Consider the following 16,997-nt stretch of genomic DNA (forward strand, 5'->3'; position numbering starts at 1 on the left):
AACTCTGGTCTGACTTAGAGTAGTTAGGCCACAAACTAGACAGGAGGAATCACTTCGTTCCTTCGGGGCCCGACAGAAGAAATCTTCTTTGTTGTTTGCACATTCTGGGAAACTATGCTGAGCACAGAGAGCATAATCCATAAATCCACGATCTTATCTGGAGTAAGAGCATTTCATCACTTCTCCACCTGCATGCAAGGCTAGGTGTTTTCTGCTCTTACAAGACACACTGCCTCCTTATAAACCAGAGTGGCAAAGCTGCCCCACGTACCTAGTTCTTGTTTATCAAGAGACCTGAACCAAAGCATTGTGCAAATTCCAACTGCTGGCAATACACTCAGAACAGCCAGAAACCCCAGGCTCTGGTGAAGATGATATTTAAGCATAAATGTACAATATTGACATTTTCTCTCATCACTGCCTCCCTGATGGATCTGGAGGAGGAGTTTTGAGATGATCTGTAGGAAAATGTGACACTCTGAGATATCCCTGCATTGTGGAATAAACTTCAAGGAGAAAGCTCAAAGGCACATTTCTATTTTTGGTTCTACATGCCGTTTGCACAAGTACAAAATGCATATGATACGTGATTTATCAAATTATTAAATATTTTGGGGTTATAAAATAAGCTATAGAAAGTGCTACAAGTTCTAAGAGAATAATACAAAACTATGTTCTTACTATAAAATATAGTAGGTCTCACCCAGCTGGTGTGGCTTAATTGGTTGAGTATCTATCTATGCACCAGGAGATGGCCAGTTCGGTGATTCCTGGTCAGGCCACATGCCGGGTTGTGGGCTTAATCCCCAGTAGGGGGTATGTAGGAGGAAGCCAATCAATGTTTCCACTCATCGATGTTTTTATATCTCTCTCCCTCTCTCTTCCTCTTTCAGAAATCAATAAAAACACATTTTTAATATCTAATCTAACAAAAGAGTAATATGCAAATTCACTATCACTCCAACACACAAGATGGTCACCCCCATGTGGTCAAAGATGGCTGCCCCAATGTGGACACAAGATGGCGATCAGGCCAGCAGGGGAGGGCAGTTGGAAGGGACCAGGCCTGCCAGGGAGGGCAGTTTGTGGAGGGGACCAGGTCTGCAGGTGAGGACAGTTGGGGGCAACCAGGCCTGCAGGGGAGGGGTTTGTGGGGGACCAGGCCAGCAGGGGAGGGCAGTTAGGGGTGACCAGGCCTGCAAGGGAGGGCAGTTGCAGGTGACCAGGCCTAACGGGGAAGACAGTTAGGGGCTACCAGGCTGGTAGGGGAGGGCAGTTAGGGGTTACCGGGCCAGCAGGGGAAGGCAGTTGATGACCAGGCCTGCAGGGGAGGACAGTTAGGGGGAACCAGGCTGGCAGGGGAGGGCAGTTAGGGGCAATCGGGCCGGCAGGGGAGCAGTTAGGCGTCAATCAGGCTTGCACGGGAGTGGTTGGGGGTGATCAGGCTGGCATGCAGAAGCGGTTAGAGGCAATCAGGCAGACAGGCAGGTGAGCAGTTGGGAGCCAGTAGTCCTGGATTATGAGAGGGATATCCCATATTGGAGAGGGTGCAGGATGGGCTGAGGGACACCTCCCCCCTCCCCCCGTGAACAAATTTCGTGCACTGGGCCTCTAGTATATATGTATTAGGTCTCTCAAAAATAGATACTTTAATGTTCCATGTAACTTATTATACATCCTAAGAGTGTAGGCAAAAAAAATTTTGTCAGACAAAAAAAAATTGGGAGGGAGCTTAAAGTATGTGGCTTTAAAAAATGCAAAAATCATGCCTGGAAAAAAGCTACTGCTCTACAGGACACACAGCTTGTAAATGGAAGGTTAAAATATTCCCCTCTACCCAGCCCCTGTCCCTGTGAGAGGTATGGAATAAAGGTAGTAGCCAAATTCTCCAGAACCTAGATATTGATTTTGTCTCTAGAATTCGATGAACATCCTGAAGAGAAACTCATGAGCAGGCACAACTTTTCAGAAAGCATTGGGGCCTCTCTTTGACCTTGAAAGGTAGGAATGTGATGTCCTCTGGCTGTGATCCTACCACAGCTCTGGGCATGCAGGCTCTTTAGTATCAGAACATTCTGGAAGGATTTGTTCTGCTTCTGATGCTTCATGTGCCAGGGAATCCATTGGGAACATTTGAAGAGAGCATGGTTGTGCTATGGACACCAAGAGAAAAAAATGGTCTAGAGTTCAATCATTCTCACCGTTTGGGGAAATTGAATTTATTTCTGGACATGTTCAGAGGTGGGTCAATAATAACTTTGTGGAAAATTGAAAACTAAATATTCTATGCCATTTGGAATTCATTTGAGCTGTGGCCAAAGGAGGATCTTTTGGTTTTCAGGTGAGATGCAGTTCTTAAGTTATGATTAATGACCCATGAACAATTTTGCAAAAGCAAGTACATTGATATGTTTTGGAGAAAATCCAATTACCGTATTTTCCGGCGTATAGAAGATTTTCCTGGGTTAAAAAGTCGTCTTATACACCAGAAAATACGGCATAGCAATTTTGTCTCCCCCAAATTCCACAACAAGAGTTTGATCATCAATGCTGTGTGTTTTTATTCTTTGTTACATCTGCACAGTTGTGTGTGTGTTCTTTTTTATTGATTTTTAGAAAGGGGGAAGGAAGACGGGGAGAGAAACATTGATGTGAGAGAGATACATTTATCGGTTGCCTCCCATAAAAACTCACAGCCTGGGTATGTGCCCTGACCTGGAATTGAAGTGTTGATCTTCTGGTGCACTGGTGATGCTCTAACCAACTGAGCCACATCAACCGGGGCTACACAGTTATTTTAAGGGAAGTTTGCAGAGTTCATATTAAGGGCATGATAATTAGGTGCCTTTTGAAATCAAAATCCTCACTAGAGATTTTAAAAACCACTTTTCAACATGCTAAATGCCACTGGTGACATCAGCTGTTGCAAGTCAGATTATCCAGAGACAGATGCTGAGATGGAGTTTGGCATGCAGGGTACTTACCCAAGATCAACGCCTGTGGGCAGGAGGGACAGGCAGCAGAATTGGGCAGATGGAGAAGTCGAGCACGGTGAGGGCACAGCAAAGCCTCAGCTAATCCAGCAAGAAGCTGCACAGCATATACAGACTAGCTGAGTGGTTTGGTATTGGGAGGAAATGGCTGGGCCTTTATGCCCCTGCCTCAGGCAGTCGTTGGATGGGCATGCCTTTGGGAGAGGCGACTCTGCAGCTGAGGCAAACCCTTTAGGAGCTGACATCTGGAGACGGTCTGCGATAACTGGGCACCGTCCTTTCTCCAAGAGTAATCTAGGCAGTGTCCCTGCAGCCCGTGCCTTGTACCACTTAGTCCCACTGCTTCCTGTCAGCCGGGAAGCAGCTCTTTCGGGATTTTAGAGGGCCTTCCTTCTTCGGGGAAGAGGAAGAAGAGGTCGGCTGCATAAACTATAATGCTTGTCGCTACTGCTGGTCTCAGGGCTGCAGCTGATTACTCATCTTCCCTCTGTCACTCTCCATTCTAGACTCCCCTTACCTTCAAGTAGCACTTCCGCTGCTCTTGGTGGCTTATTTGATGGCATGACCAAGACTCTCATCCCCGAGAGGCCAAAGCCCCTGGGAAACCTGCACTTCTCAGGCCATGGCTGCCGCACTTGTCCATTTACCATCAAAGTTGAGCAAGGGACCACCTGGACACCATATGTATCCTCTCTCTTCTGTGGTGTGACAGCAGTCCACCTCCTCCTGATGACCAAGGCCCATGACCCCTTCCAGGAAGGTGACTCATCTTCTTGGAGCACAAGGAGTCTGAGTGTCCCGGAGGCAGTAGCAGCTTATAATTCAATGGGAAACTTGCTGTATCCTCCAGTGGAAATAGTCTGTCTTTCAGAACCGGGCCTTCTAAACAACCATAACCAAGAGTCATGGGAACCGGAAGCACCAGTTCCCTGAGTGGATCACTGGAAGTGATGGTCAGCAGGGCCAACTTGAAGTCCATCCTTGGTTCCCGGACTCGTGTAGTCTTCCTATTGGTGACACAGACCACATTAAGATCTTTAATGCATAGTGCATACTGCACCCGTCTCATAAATTGTCACCACTGAGCTGGCACTTCAGCTGTGCCATCGGCAGTCAGTATGTGAGTACCAGTGATTCCCATGGGCCCTTGATCTAATGTGATATCACAGGGAAAGCTGTCCTGCCAGACACTCTGCAACCATTGTCCTTTATTCTTACTTGCACAAACGAGTACATCTGATGTATGTTGGGGTATGTACCATCCCAATTCACCTGAAAGTCTCTACCTCCTCAAAGCCTTAATTCTTCCAAACCAAAACCCCAGAGAGGAACAAGAACAAACAAAACACTCTATCCTTAATTAGTCCTTCTTTTTCTATTAAAACCTCTAAGAAAGTATAAAAGTCAGTCCTCTAAGCTGTTCTAAAGGAAAATGCTCTATTTAGAAAGAGTGTTACCAAGAAAGACAGTATTGTCGAAGAAGAGTGCTGTTTTTTCTCTAATAAAAAATGTAGGCTTTCCCTAACAATTTGGAGGAAAACATTCATTCTATCCCAGAAGTCCTTCAGATTTCTTTTAGTAAGTGCTAGCAGGTTTTGTAGTGCCTCATATTAGACCCTAACTTCATTCATGATTTTAAATCTGTCCTTACAAATACCCATCAGACTACAACTTGAGCCCAAGCTGACAGCAAAGAGCAGGAAAGTGATGAGTAAGGGCCTGTGGACGAGGCAGCTCACAGATGAGAGGGGACAGCCATCAGTCTTCGAGTTCAGGTGAAGGCTTCTCTTGTTTCCTGGAGACCCCTCATACACTTAATCATCTCTTTCCCAACCGACACAGCAGCTGATATTTATTCTTTTAACAAAGGGGTAAACAAAATCTATAATACTGTGTGTGTTTTTCCTACAACACAATCCTTGCTGATTTGAAAGGATAGTAATTTGAACATCTCCTACTAGGTGATAAATGAACATGGCAATTTAGTAGCTCATTTTTGAGACGCTATTAAACTTGAAATGTTTCTTTTTTTTTTTTTTTTTTTTTTTTTTTTAATTTATTTATTTATTTATTTATTTATTTATTATTATTTTTATTTTTTTTTTTTTTTAAATTTCTTTATTGATTAAGGCGTCACATATTTGTCCTCATCCCCCCATTCCCATCCCACACCCCTCCCCTTGGATGCCCCAACCCTCTGTTGAACTTAAGCATTGGTTAGGCTCATATGCATGCACACAAGACCTTTGGTTGATCTCTCCCCCCTCCCCCCACCCTCCCCTATCCTCCCTCTGAGGCCCGATAGTCCGATCGATGCCTCCTTGTTTCTGGTTCTGTTCTTGTTCATCAGTCTATGTTGTTCATCATTTCCCCTAGATGTGCGAAATCATGTGTCACTAGAGATATACTTATAAGAATTGAATGTGCGACGAGCAAAAATAGTTATGCTGACAGGCAAATGAATCAGTCTGTAGTGAGTTTCTTTCTGGACCAACAGTTCTTTTGAGACCCAATATCAATGTCCACCGGTTCCCTATGAGTACATGTCGGCACTGACCCCTCAGCTCTGGATGGTGGACAAATGGTGGTAATGCAGGTCCGACTCCCTCTGGTTTGGTCTCGGCTGGACCCAGGGGCACTGCTTCACCCGGATCCAGGGGCCCACGGCCTCGCCCGGACCCGGGGCCAGGCTCACCCGGCTCCAGGGGCCCGCGGCCTCGCCCGGACCCGGGGCCCAGGGCTCACCCGGCTCCAGGGGCCCGCGGCCTCGCCCGGACCCGGGGCCCAGGGCTCACCCGGCTCCAGGGGCCCGCGGCCTCGCCCGGACCCGGGGCCCAGGGCTCACCCGGCTCCAGGGGCCCGCGGCCTCGCCCGGACCCGGGGCCCAGGGCTCACCCGGCCCAGGGCTCACCCGGCTCCAGGGGCCCGCGGCCTGGCCCCGACCCGGGGCCCAGGGCTCACCCGGCTCCAGGGGCCCGCGGCCTCGCCCCGACCCGGGGCCCAGGGCTCACCCGGCTCCAGGGGCCCGCGGCCTCGCCCCGACCCGGGGCCCAGGGCTCACCCGGCTCCAGTGGCCCGCGGCCTCGCCCGGACCCGGGGCCCAGGGCTCACCCGGCTCCAGGGGCCCGCGGCCTCGCCCCGACCCGGGGCCCAGGGCTCACCCGGCTCCAGGGGCCCGCGGCCTCGCCCCGACCCGGGGCCCAGGGCTCACCCGGCTCCAGGGGCCCGCGGCCTCGCCCCGACCCGGGGCCCAGGGCTCACCCGGCTCCAGGGGCCCGCGGCCTCGCCCCGACCCGGGGCCCAGGGCTCACCCGGCTCCAGGGGCCCGCGGCCTCGCCCGGACCCGGGGCCCAGGGCTCACCCGGCTCCAGGGGCCCGCGGCCTCGCCCGGACCCGGGGCCCAGGGCTCACCCGGCTCCAGGGGCCCGCGGCCTCGCCCGGACCCGGGGCCCAGGGCTCACCCGGCTCCAGGGGCCCGCGGCCTCGCCCCGACCCGGGGCCCAGGGCTCACCCGGCTCCAGGGGCCCGCGGCCTCGCCCCGACCCGGGGCCCAGGGCTCACCCGGCTCCAGGGGCCCGCGGCCTGGCCCCGACCCGGGGCCCAGGGCTCACCCGGCTCCAGGGGCCCGCGGCCTCGCCCCGACCCGGGGCCCAGGGCTCACCCGGCTCCAGGGGCCCGCGGCCTCGCCCGGACCCGGGGCCCAGGGCTCACCCGGCTCCAGGGGCCCGCGGCCTCGCCCGGACCCGGGGCCCAGGGCTCACCCGGCTCCAGGGGCCCGCGGCCTCGCCCGGACCCAGGATTCAGCCTCACTCGGACCCAGGGGCGCACGGCCTCGCCCGGACCCAGGATTCAGCTTCACCCGGACCCAGGGGCGCATGGCCTCGCCCGGACCCAGGGGCACGTGGCCTCACCCGGACCCGGGGCCCAGCCTCACCCTGACCCAGTTCCCAGCCTCACCCATACCCAGGGGCACGCGGCTTCACCCGGATCCAGGACCCAGCGGGGTTTCGTCTTCTTGATCCCAATTCCTGTTGGTCAATTCCCTCTCAGCAATTCCTTCGGCCATTTTCTCAGAGTTCCAGGGCAGCCACCGCAGAACTCGTTGGGCGGCGGGCTCGGCGAAGCTCCGGTGTGCCCGGTGCGCGGCGGCGGGCTGGTCCGGGGTGGCTGCGTCGGCCCTTGGGTCTGCAGCGGTGGCCGGTCGCCGAGCGTGCGCACCTGGCCGCTTCCGGGGTGTTGAGATTCTTGAAGGACTCGGAGGTCAGCAAGCGCGGAGTCTCCCGCCCCATGTCTCCCAGGGGCTCGTCTGTCCGTGCTCGGCAGCGAGTGAAGCCTTCCCCTCAGCCGGAGACCGCTGGGGGAACTGCACCGAGCACGTTCCAGGCCACCATTGTGTCGCCTGAGCCGTAGTTTTTAAAGTGTGGTCTTTGGGTCACCGGCATCAGCTTCATCCCGCGTACCCCTCTCTTTTATTCTAGTTGTATAGCATCCGCTCAGTTAGCCCTCCGGTGGTTCTGGATGGTGTCTGCTCTGCTCTCCCGTTGTAGTCTCAAAACCGTTGTGGTAGGCAGCAATCAGGCTTCTGCCCTATGCCTCCATCTTGGTCCTTGTTTGTATAGTTAAGTCTTGATTGTTGTTGGTGTCACTGGGAGGAATTGTCCTCCAGGCCTATTGGCCGTGCGGACCCTCTGTGTCTATAAAGGAAGAGTTGCTGTGCGGAAGACACGCCTATGTGCCGGGTCTTGGTGCAGCAAGGCTTCGGCGCTCACTGCGTCTGCCTCTTGAATGTGTCCCTTATGGGAGTGGTCGAAGTCTGGTGTCATCTCACACCGACCACTAGATGCCCTCATTTCTGGGTCTCCAATGTAGTGTAGGTCAGCTACTGCCTGTGGCCCCTCAGCAGGAATTACAGCATCCCTTATATTCGTGACCTGTTTCGGTGCCTTCCCCTTTTGGCTGCCTCCCTATCGCTCAGCTTCCCCAATCTCCCTAGGTGGTCGCTCTTGATATCCCCCTTTGTGGGCTGAGTGCAAAGTCTTGGTGTTGTTAAGCCTTGGTTGCTGTTGGTACACTGGGAGGATGTGACCTCCGGCCCAATTGGCTGTGAGGATCAGCTGTGTCTATGCCGGGAGACAGCCCCATCAACTAGACTTGCCAAATTGTAAAAGCCTCTGTGTTCAGCTTTGATGGGGCGGAGTTACAGGGCGGAGCCTACCGCCTTGGCTTCCTGTCAGCCCCGCCCTATGAGGTTCCTGTGTCCCTCCGTACTCCCAGCAAACACCTCTGAGAGAAAAGTGCCCTGGAGTTTCGCGCGCTGCCAAACAGTCTAGTCTCTCCCCCAATGAATCTGGATTCCCAGATTCTCTCCCGGAACTGGGTTTCCGTGTAGTCAGAATTGGGGCTCACCTCAGTCTGGCGCTTTTGTCTCCTTCCCTCCAGGGCGACTCAGCGGCACAGTCAACAGCCCATCCTCCGTGCACAATCCTGTGTGCGCCTCCGGTGCTCTGTTCTTCGCCGCCTCTCTGCATCTCTGCCCCACAGTCCAGTTTTCCCCAGTATGAGCCTGGTTTCCCCGGGTCTTTCCCGGAACTGGGGTTCAGTGCAGTTGGAACTAGGGATTCAGCACAGTCCGGAGCTTTTGTCTCCTTCCCGCTAGGGCAATCCAGCGGCACAGGCAACAGACCCTCCTCTGCGCGCATTCCCGTGCGCGGCTCCGGCGCAGCTCCTCTGTGTCTCCGTCCCACAGCTCAGACTCCCCCAGCATGAGCCCGGCTTCCCAGGGTTTCGCCGGGAAATGGGGTTCAGTGCAGTCGGAGCTGGGGTTCAGCACAATCTGGCGCTTTTATCTCCTTCCCGCCAGAGAACGCCAGCCAGGCCGTCAGCCGCCCCTTCCTCTCCGGCTCCGTCTTCCCCGCACGCTCGCGGGCTCGTGTCTCCGCCCGTGTCTCCATACCTCAAGCTTTTACGGCTTCTCTGATTTTCCTTGTGGTTTTCTTTTTCCTTCTAATTGTGGGCATTTCAGTCAGCCAGCTTTCCTGTGGTTCTGGATGATGTCCGTTTTGACTTTTAGTTGTGTTTTTGATATTGTTGTGCCCGGCTGTAGGTTAGGTGTTTAACCTATGCCGCCATCTTGGTTCATCTTGAAATGTTTCTTATCTTCGTTTTTATGGTTGTGTGATTGTGATAATTGAAAATAGATAGTAAAATCAGCCCCTAGGCTGGCTCCCTTTACAGGCAAGAAAGAGAATGAATCAAAGGAATATATTACCTGGAAAACAAATCCAGGTAATAACAATAAGACAGTGGTTGTAGTGCTTATCAGAACCTCATATTTTAATGATACTAATTAGACTCTGAAACCATATTTCTACTAAAGACATGACAATTCCAATTTAAGTTTTTCTTACTCTGCCTAGCTTCAAGAAATATATAATGCTTTTTATGGTACCTCTGATTACATATCTCCACAGAAAATGTTATAGCAGAATGCTGATTAAGTCTGCCACCTCTGAAAGTTTTAGAGAATGAGCTTCACATTATATATACAGGCCAACTCTACAGCCTCCGATAAGTAATATTTGTGTGTTAAGTAAATTCACAAAAAGGGATAATACAGAATTGGACAATTCCATATTTATAGAGTAATTTACTTGGGGTATCTCTAAAGGGAAGAAAATAAGCATTTTTCTTGTGCATCAATACTTAAATAAGCCAAAGCAATTCTTTACACAGAATATTAGCTGTAAATTTACCTCTTAAATGTGGTAAAGTATGAGTGTCTTCTTTAGAAAGAATTAACATATTGGCTATTCTTTTTTAACAGTATTCAAAATACCAATTTATTATTATCCAGGTATGCAAATAAAAGCTATTTAGTTGGTTATGCAAAACCCACCAGACTCCTCAAAAAATCATCTAACATTTTTGTAGTTATTGAAAATATTTAACTACTCTTTCAGTTTTCCTATAAAACAATTTTAATTTTTCTAGGAAATCCCAAGGAATAATAAATATAAAGTCCAAAGCTACCATTTTCTTAAGGAGTATTATTCCTCTGGAAATGTTATCAGGCTAAATAAACCAGTACTGAAACAGCAAAATAATTTTGTTAGAAAAAGCAAAACAATGGATTCTACATTCCTGTTCCAAAAATTTTTGTCTGTTAAACTTTTAAACAGACAAATTTTAAACAGTTCCAATTTTAATTAGTTCTGGTTTTACAAATAATTCTCAAATTTACATTTAGAATAATGATTTAAGTAAGATTATTACTTACATCCCTGAAATTAATTAATATAGTATATTACATGAATAAGAGTGGAAGTTGACTTAGGGTGGTGAACATACAATACAGTATACAGATGATATATTATAGTATTGTACACCTGTAACATGTAATTTTTAAATTTTTTATTGATTTTTTTTAGAGAGGAAAGGGGAGAGAGAGAAACATCAATTGGCTGCCTCCTACATGCAACCCCACCAGGAATTGACCCCAAAACCCGGGTATGTGCCCTGACCAGGAATTGAACCCACCACCTTTTGGTGTATGGGATGATACTCCAATCAACTGAGCCACACCAGCCAGGGCTGAAACCTATATAATTTTATTAACCAATGTCACCCCAATATTCAATAAAAAAAGGAAAAAGTGCACTGAAATTATCCAAATGGAAAGAAACAGAAATGTGTTGTTCTGGACTCTGCATATTGGCTAAATAAATAATTGCTAAGACTACATGGTTTACAAAGCTTTGAAATGTTTTAAAAAGTAAAAAAGTCAATGGGAATGAGGATGGTATAGCAAAGGAGAGAGAGAGGAGAGAGAGAGAGAGAGAGAGAGAGAGAGAGAGAGAGAGAGAGAGAGAGAGAGAGAGAGAGAGAGAGAAAGGGGGAGGTACCTTGATAAATAGCTATAAATAATGGCACAGGAACAGGTGTTGTAGTGTACCCCACGAATCACACAAGGACGCCTCAAGAAGTCAAATTAAGGAGCCACATTTATTTCAAAAGCCAGCGGCTACAAGGGGGCAATAGCATTCCAAATCTCGCAGTGCGGAATGGCAGGAACATCAGGCTTATAAAGGCAAAAATCACAAAGGTAGCAATTACGTCCCTAGTGTTGGAATGAGGAACTGTTTTGCAAAAGCAGTTTTGTACAGAAGCTAAATGAAGCAAGTTATCTCTAAAGATTAATTATAGTTTTAGTTCTTGGAGCCACTGAGTCAACGGAAAACATTCCTGGAGCCATTGAAGCAATTAAAGCAAATTTTTGCTGTTCTGGTTCCCAGGTAAAGATCCCAATCAATGGGGTATACAACTGAATGGGGATCAAAATAACTTCTCTATTTTAGCAAGCAAACGATTACAGAAGCCAGAATAGCAGGGTTAAAGTTTAAACAGCAGTTTTTACCCGAGATGAATGCTACTATGCTTCACAGCAACATTTACAGATTTTAAAAATACTGATAAGAGTTTTGTTCCCCCTCACCTGCTCTTCCTCGTTGAAGGTGATATACTTGCATTGAATACATTTCTCCCCTTTAAGGAGCTTAAAATCCACATCATATAAACCTGCTTTCTTTGTCACATGTCATAATTGTCTGCAAACCTCAAATCACTTACATTCAACCAAGGCTATTTATTCTAATACAGAATAACCAACAGTGGGTTGTAAATTTTTTTTAAGTTGCTTGCAAACCCACCAAATGTGAGCAAATGGGTCCAAATGTAAAACTGTCCAGTCTACATTGTTGTGTACCTGTAATATGGTATGAACCGAGTAGTCCCCAAAACCCAAATGTAAGAAACAACAAACAAAATAAAATGTGTGCCAGACTGGGAAAATGTAGTTGACCTAAAATAATTAGTATTTCACTTTAGTCTCATTTAGGCATTTTAAAATATAGCCCTCAAAACAGATGCTCGAGAAAGCAAAGCTGCCTAACAGTCTGAATGAAATCTGAGACTGTTTTTCTGCCTGGAGACTTTGTGGCCCTCGTGTGCCCAGTGTTCTCACACTCTGTCTATCCCTCTGGGACTATGAGCACATAGTGCAATCAACCCATGGACGTGTCCCCTAGTGGCTTATCCGCACCTTGTTTTAGTCTTATTTGTATCCTCTATTCAGGAGAAGCGGGCAGTTTTGTATTTCTCTCAATATTTTCATTCAGATACTATTGATTGTACCATATCACTCTGACTTCGGCCTTTGTTAAACTGAAACCGAAGCTAGTTTCTGTCAACAAAGCTATTTCCACTAACGTCCCATCCAGTGGAGAGGAGCAGCTTGATTTCTGAGGGTGCAGTGCTGTGATGGGGAAGCCCCCCAGCAGGGGAAACCCGTCTCTAAACAATGAGACAGGAATCCAAGCTTCCGTTCAAGAGGTTATAAAGATCCTCTGCTTCCCTGCTGAGGCTGTGTTTCAGTTAACTAAGAGCCAGCTGGCCTTGTCTCCACAACAAAAACAAAGGGAACAATCAAGGCCTCCATCTGAATGACACAGATCACATTTGAAGAAGCTCTGACAAGCAACGGAAATAGAAATAACACCGCTGGCTCACCTCCCGGGGACTCTTGAGATAATAATGTGAAGCCCTTACATCACCTAGGAGATAGATGGGTGTTTATGTGAAGTGCAAGCGCAATTTATTGTGTGTATATATAATCATCCCATTGTTTGCATGATAATTACACCTTAACTCCATTGGACTTTGTAATAACTGTTCTTAATGTCTATTCACAGTGCATTTACTTTGCCCATGTTTTGTGCTATTTCTAATATTCCATACAGCTCGCAGTTCATATACTTTTTATTTAACAGATACGTGATAAATGCTATTATGCCCCAGGCAGTGCACTAGTAAAACCCAATTCCCTGCCCTCAGGGAGCTTACATTCCAGTGGGGTATTAGAACAAGAAATAGGGAAACTGTGAGCATATCACATCATGATGAATGCCAAGGAGAAAACTAAAGCAAGGAGAGTGCCTTGGACGTATTGGGAGGGGAGTGAAGATTTCTGACGGTAGAGGGCCTCATTGGGAATGTGAAGACCTGCAGGAATGGAGAGGAAGCCACGAAGCTGTCTGGAGAGAGGCTTCATGAGGAAGGACCAGAAGCTGAGGGAGGATCATGCCAGGAGGGGCTGCAGTGCTGAGTCCATGTGCAGAGGCGGGCAGAGTGACAGGGGACAAGGTCAGACGAGGTCGTGGAAAGCTGAAGTGAGACAGGAAGTGCTAGAGCACTTGAGCAGGTAGCTGGCACACTACTCTGGCTGCCAGTTGCGAATAGTGTGAAAAGGGCAAGGGTAGAGCAGGGAGACCATGGAGGGCGTTACTGCAGTGACCCAGGTAGAAATAGGGGTGCCATGGCCCCACTTGTTACCAGTACACTCGGTGGAAAATGATTGGATTCCAAGTGTATTTTGACAGAAGAGCTGACAGGATTGGTTGGTGGGTTGGACGTGAAATGTGAAGGGAAGGAGGCAAAGAGGACCCCAAAGGTTTGACAGGAGCAACTGCAGGGTAGGTGGGAGAGGATAGAATTTATATCTACTGGTCCCTGCCCACCGTTTCCTGACACAGAGCTCCTAAGTCCCTTGACATGTCCTGGGTCACAGCAGTGTCTTTTGTTCTAATGAGGTGACTCTGGGTGGGCTCCCAGGTAGTCACCAGGACCAAGACATGATTAGACGTTTGGAATTTTCAACCCTGCTTCCCATTCACTTGAAAAGGGAGAAGAGCAAAAGATGTAGTTAATGATCAATCCTTTCTACGTGAGGAAGCCTCCATAAAAAATCCCCAAAGTGCGGGATTTGGAGAGCTCCTGGGTGGGAAATGAAGGTGGCAATGGCCCCAGGCGTTAGCAATAAAGTTGGTGGGAAACAGATGGAGGTGCTGGGAGAGTGTCAAGCCCAGACTGGGCTGAGGGCTCCACACCCCTTTCCACATACCTTGTCCTATTCATCCCTTCCATCTGGAAGTTCATCTGTATTCTTTTTCACATCCTTTAATAGACCCGTAAGCATTTGTGTTTTCCTGGCTTCTCTGACTTACTCCAGCAAATTCAAACTGGAATGGAGGTGGGGTGGGGGGGAGGAGTTATGGTAATTTCCAATTTGTAGCCAATCAGGTCAGAAGCACAGATGGACTCGAGATTGGCATCGGAAGGGGGGATGGGCACAGCCTTTTGGGACTGAGCCCTTAACCTGTGGGATCTGATGTGGTCTGGAGATAGTGTGAGAATCGAGCTAAACTGAAGGACACGCAGCTGGTGTCACAGAGACTGAGTTGGTGGGGGAGAAAACATCTGGCATCACAAGTGTTGTGAGTTGTGAGTAGTGTGAGAGCAAAGGATAAAGACAGGAGGAGGACTGAGGTTTCTCCCTTGTCAGTTGGTAATGGAGTTGGGGTAAGCTTGGGGTGAAATTCAGATCAGCTCTGGACATGGTCCTTAGGGATGCCAATGAGCCATTTGAGTGGACAAGTTGAATAATCAGTTGAATTTTTTAAGTCTGGAATGCAAGGGAGAGATCCGGGCTACAGATATAACACTGGGTGTCATTGGAAACAGATGATGTTTAAGCCATTCGACCAGATGAGGTCTCAGAGGGAATAAGTGAGAATGGAGAAAGGCCACGGAGGACTCCGTCCTTAAGAAGAGGAAGTGGAACAAGCACAGAAGACCAAGAAAGAGTAGGTGGAAAATCCAGGCCTGTGCCCTGTCCTGGGTCAAATGAAGAATCTATTTCAGGGAAGAGAGGGACCCACTGAGGCACTGTCACTGGGGGGGGTGGGGGGAGTAAGGATGATTGACCTTTGCCTTCAGGAATGAAGAAGACATTGGCAATATTGAGGAGCAATTTCAGTACCATGAGAGATGGAAAATCCTGGTTGGTATAGATTCAAGAGAAAATGAGAAGAGACAAATTAAAGCCTACAAGTATAGATAACCGTCTTGAGGAATGTTGCTGTAAAGAAAGAGTGGCAGCTGGAGGGGGCCACTTTTTAAGAGAGTTTTTCTGTTTTGTTTGTTTTGTTTGAATGACGGTAGAAATAACAGTAAGTTTTAGAAGCTGTGCCAGTCTCCTGTGGCTGCTGTAGCAAGTCACCACAAACTGGGTGACTTAAAACAAAAGAAATGTGTCATGCACTCATTTTATTAACTGGGATCTTGGTCAAGTTATTCTCTGGCAGCCTCAGTTTCTTTATCTGCACATGGGGTAATAAAGGTTTCTCACCCATGGCCTTGTTGGAAGAATTAAGTCAGATAATCTGCTTGTGATGATCATCACAGTGCCTGGCAGTTAGAAGAGCAAGTAAATATTGACATATGTTTATTATTACTACCCTGACTCCACCCATGACCAGAATTTGACAGAACCATAAAAACAAGAAAATATGTACAATAGGTTATGTATCCAATTGATTTTTTAGTTGAATCTGTTTAATGGTTATATTACCTTCTGAATATTTCCCACATAAACATGTCAACTAGTAGAACTACGTTGTAGGTAAGATGGAATGTTCTGAATTTGGCCTGCTTTTGAATTCTGTTTCTCTTAGCTGTATGACAGGAAGCCACACTTCACGTGGCTTAGTTCCCTTATCTGTGAATTGAAAATAACTGTTGTATTTCCCTCCTAGGTTCAGACTAAATGCGATAATCCATGTCCAGCAATTACCCCGGTGCCCAGCAGAAGGTAAGTGTTCAGTATGCAGTAGCCAGAAGCAGCGGAATAGCGCGATAAATAATAGCCAGGCCCTTAGAAACCTCAACAGGAAAAGTATTACCTTTATTGATATATGGAGGCGTTTTTTTTTCTGTGTGTTTTGTTACTTCTGATTGTGAGGCAAGTCAGTATTGATATTCCAATTTGGGGATTAAAGACCAATAAAAAGAATTTAGAGCCCCCATTTTTTTTTTCTAAATGAGAAAAATTGTCAAGTTTCCTAGGAAAGGTAAGAAGGACATAATTGCAATGCAGAGGTCAGCCTTTCAAACTGAATGAGTTTGGCTTTATGAAAACTCATTTATTTTATTTATTTTTTCAAGGACTTGTGGAAACTTTATCTCAAACCAGTGCTGCCTGCAAGCCAGTGATTAGGAAATATGGGACTGTAACAAATTTAATTGTGAGAGCCAAACCACAAGTTAGTTGGCAAACCTTAGGGAGAATTTCATTTCTCCAGCTGTGAGCAGGGGGTAGACCCTCCCCATCCCCCTGGTGGGAGCACTGGGGAGATGCCCCTGGTAATGACTGTGAGCCTCAGGTCAGAGAGTGGGGAGAAAGGAAGGTCCCATGTACGTCAGGGGCCTGGCTACTTTTACTTAATATCGTCGTATTTACCTTTTACATTATTTTTCCCTAGAAAGACTCATCCTCTTTGAAGTTTTCTTTGTGAATAGTCCCAACAGATTATTAGTCAGTTTTTACTTACCCCTCTCCCTTTTCATCATCTTTGAAATTTTTAAATCTCTTTAACCTTTTCACAAAGTGTTCCTCTAGCCGGATTATATTGTAAAGTCTCCCTGCAGAGAGGAGCCTTTTAAAAAATACGGAGTTCAGGTGCGCGACAGGAACAGTCATTGTTTAACGCTTTTGGCAGCTTCAGGAAGTTCATGGGAATCGAACGATATTTAATGCTGTTTAAAGGAAATCCCCTTTCCTCTTAGGTATGTGATTTTTTTTTAAAATGTCTAATAATAAGCCCTTCAGCGTCAACTTTCTTAGCAATGTGTATAAAAATTAACTTTATTACAGCCTGTCCCCGTCCACGTTTCTGCCAAGGCTCAGGCAAATCCCACCATCAGCAGTTTTCTTTCGACGCATTTTGTACACGATCAGCCAGATTCTCTAACGTGGTATCAGAGGCTGGGCCGCGCTGAACAAAGAGAGAGAACATGGAGAGACTAGGTATTGTGTATGTGAGATGCGAAATGGGTTGAAGCTTTTAGTGACCCTACATCCCATAAAGGAAAGCTGTGTCAGACTGAGGCTTT

General features: G+C 47.8%; 1 protein-coding gene across 1 annotated transcript in view; it reads left to right on the forward strand.

Moving 5' to 3' along the window:
* The window catches only part of FAM110B (family with sequence similarity 110 member B), a 181,560-nt gene extending 165,875 nt beyond the window's left edge, over nucleotides 1-15,685 (forward strand). Inside the window, exon 4 of the transcript XR_013814925.1 lies at nucleotides 15,641-15,685. The gene's annotated coding sequence lies outside the window, so the exon portion shown is untranslated. The remainder of the gene's footprint in view (nucleotides 1-15,640) is intronic.
* The last annotated feature ends 1,312 nt before the right edge of the window (nucleotides 15,686-16,997 follow it).

The sequence above is a fragment of the Cnephaeus nilssonii genome, assembly GCF_951640355.1.
Source record: "Cnephaeus nilssonii genome assembly, chromosome: 18".
NCBI classification, from domain to species: domain Eukaryota; kingdom Metazoa; phylum Chordata; class Mammalia; order Chiroptera; family Vespertilionidae; genus Cnephaeus; species Cnephaeus nilssonii.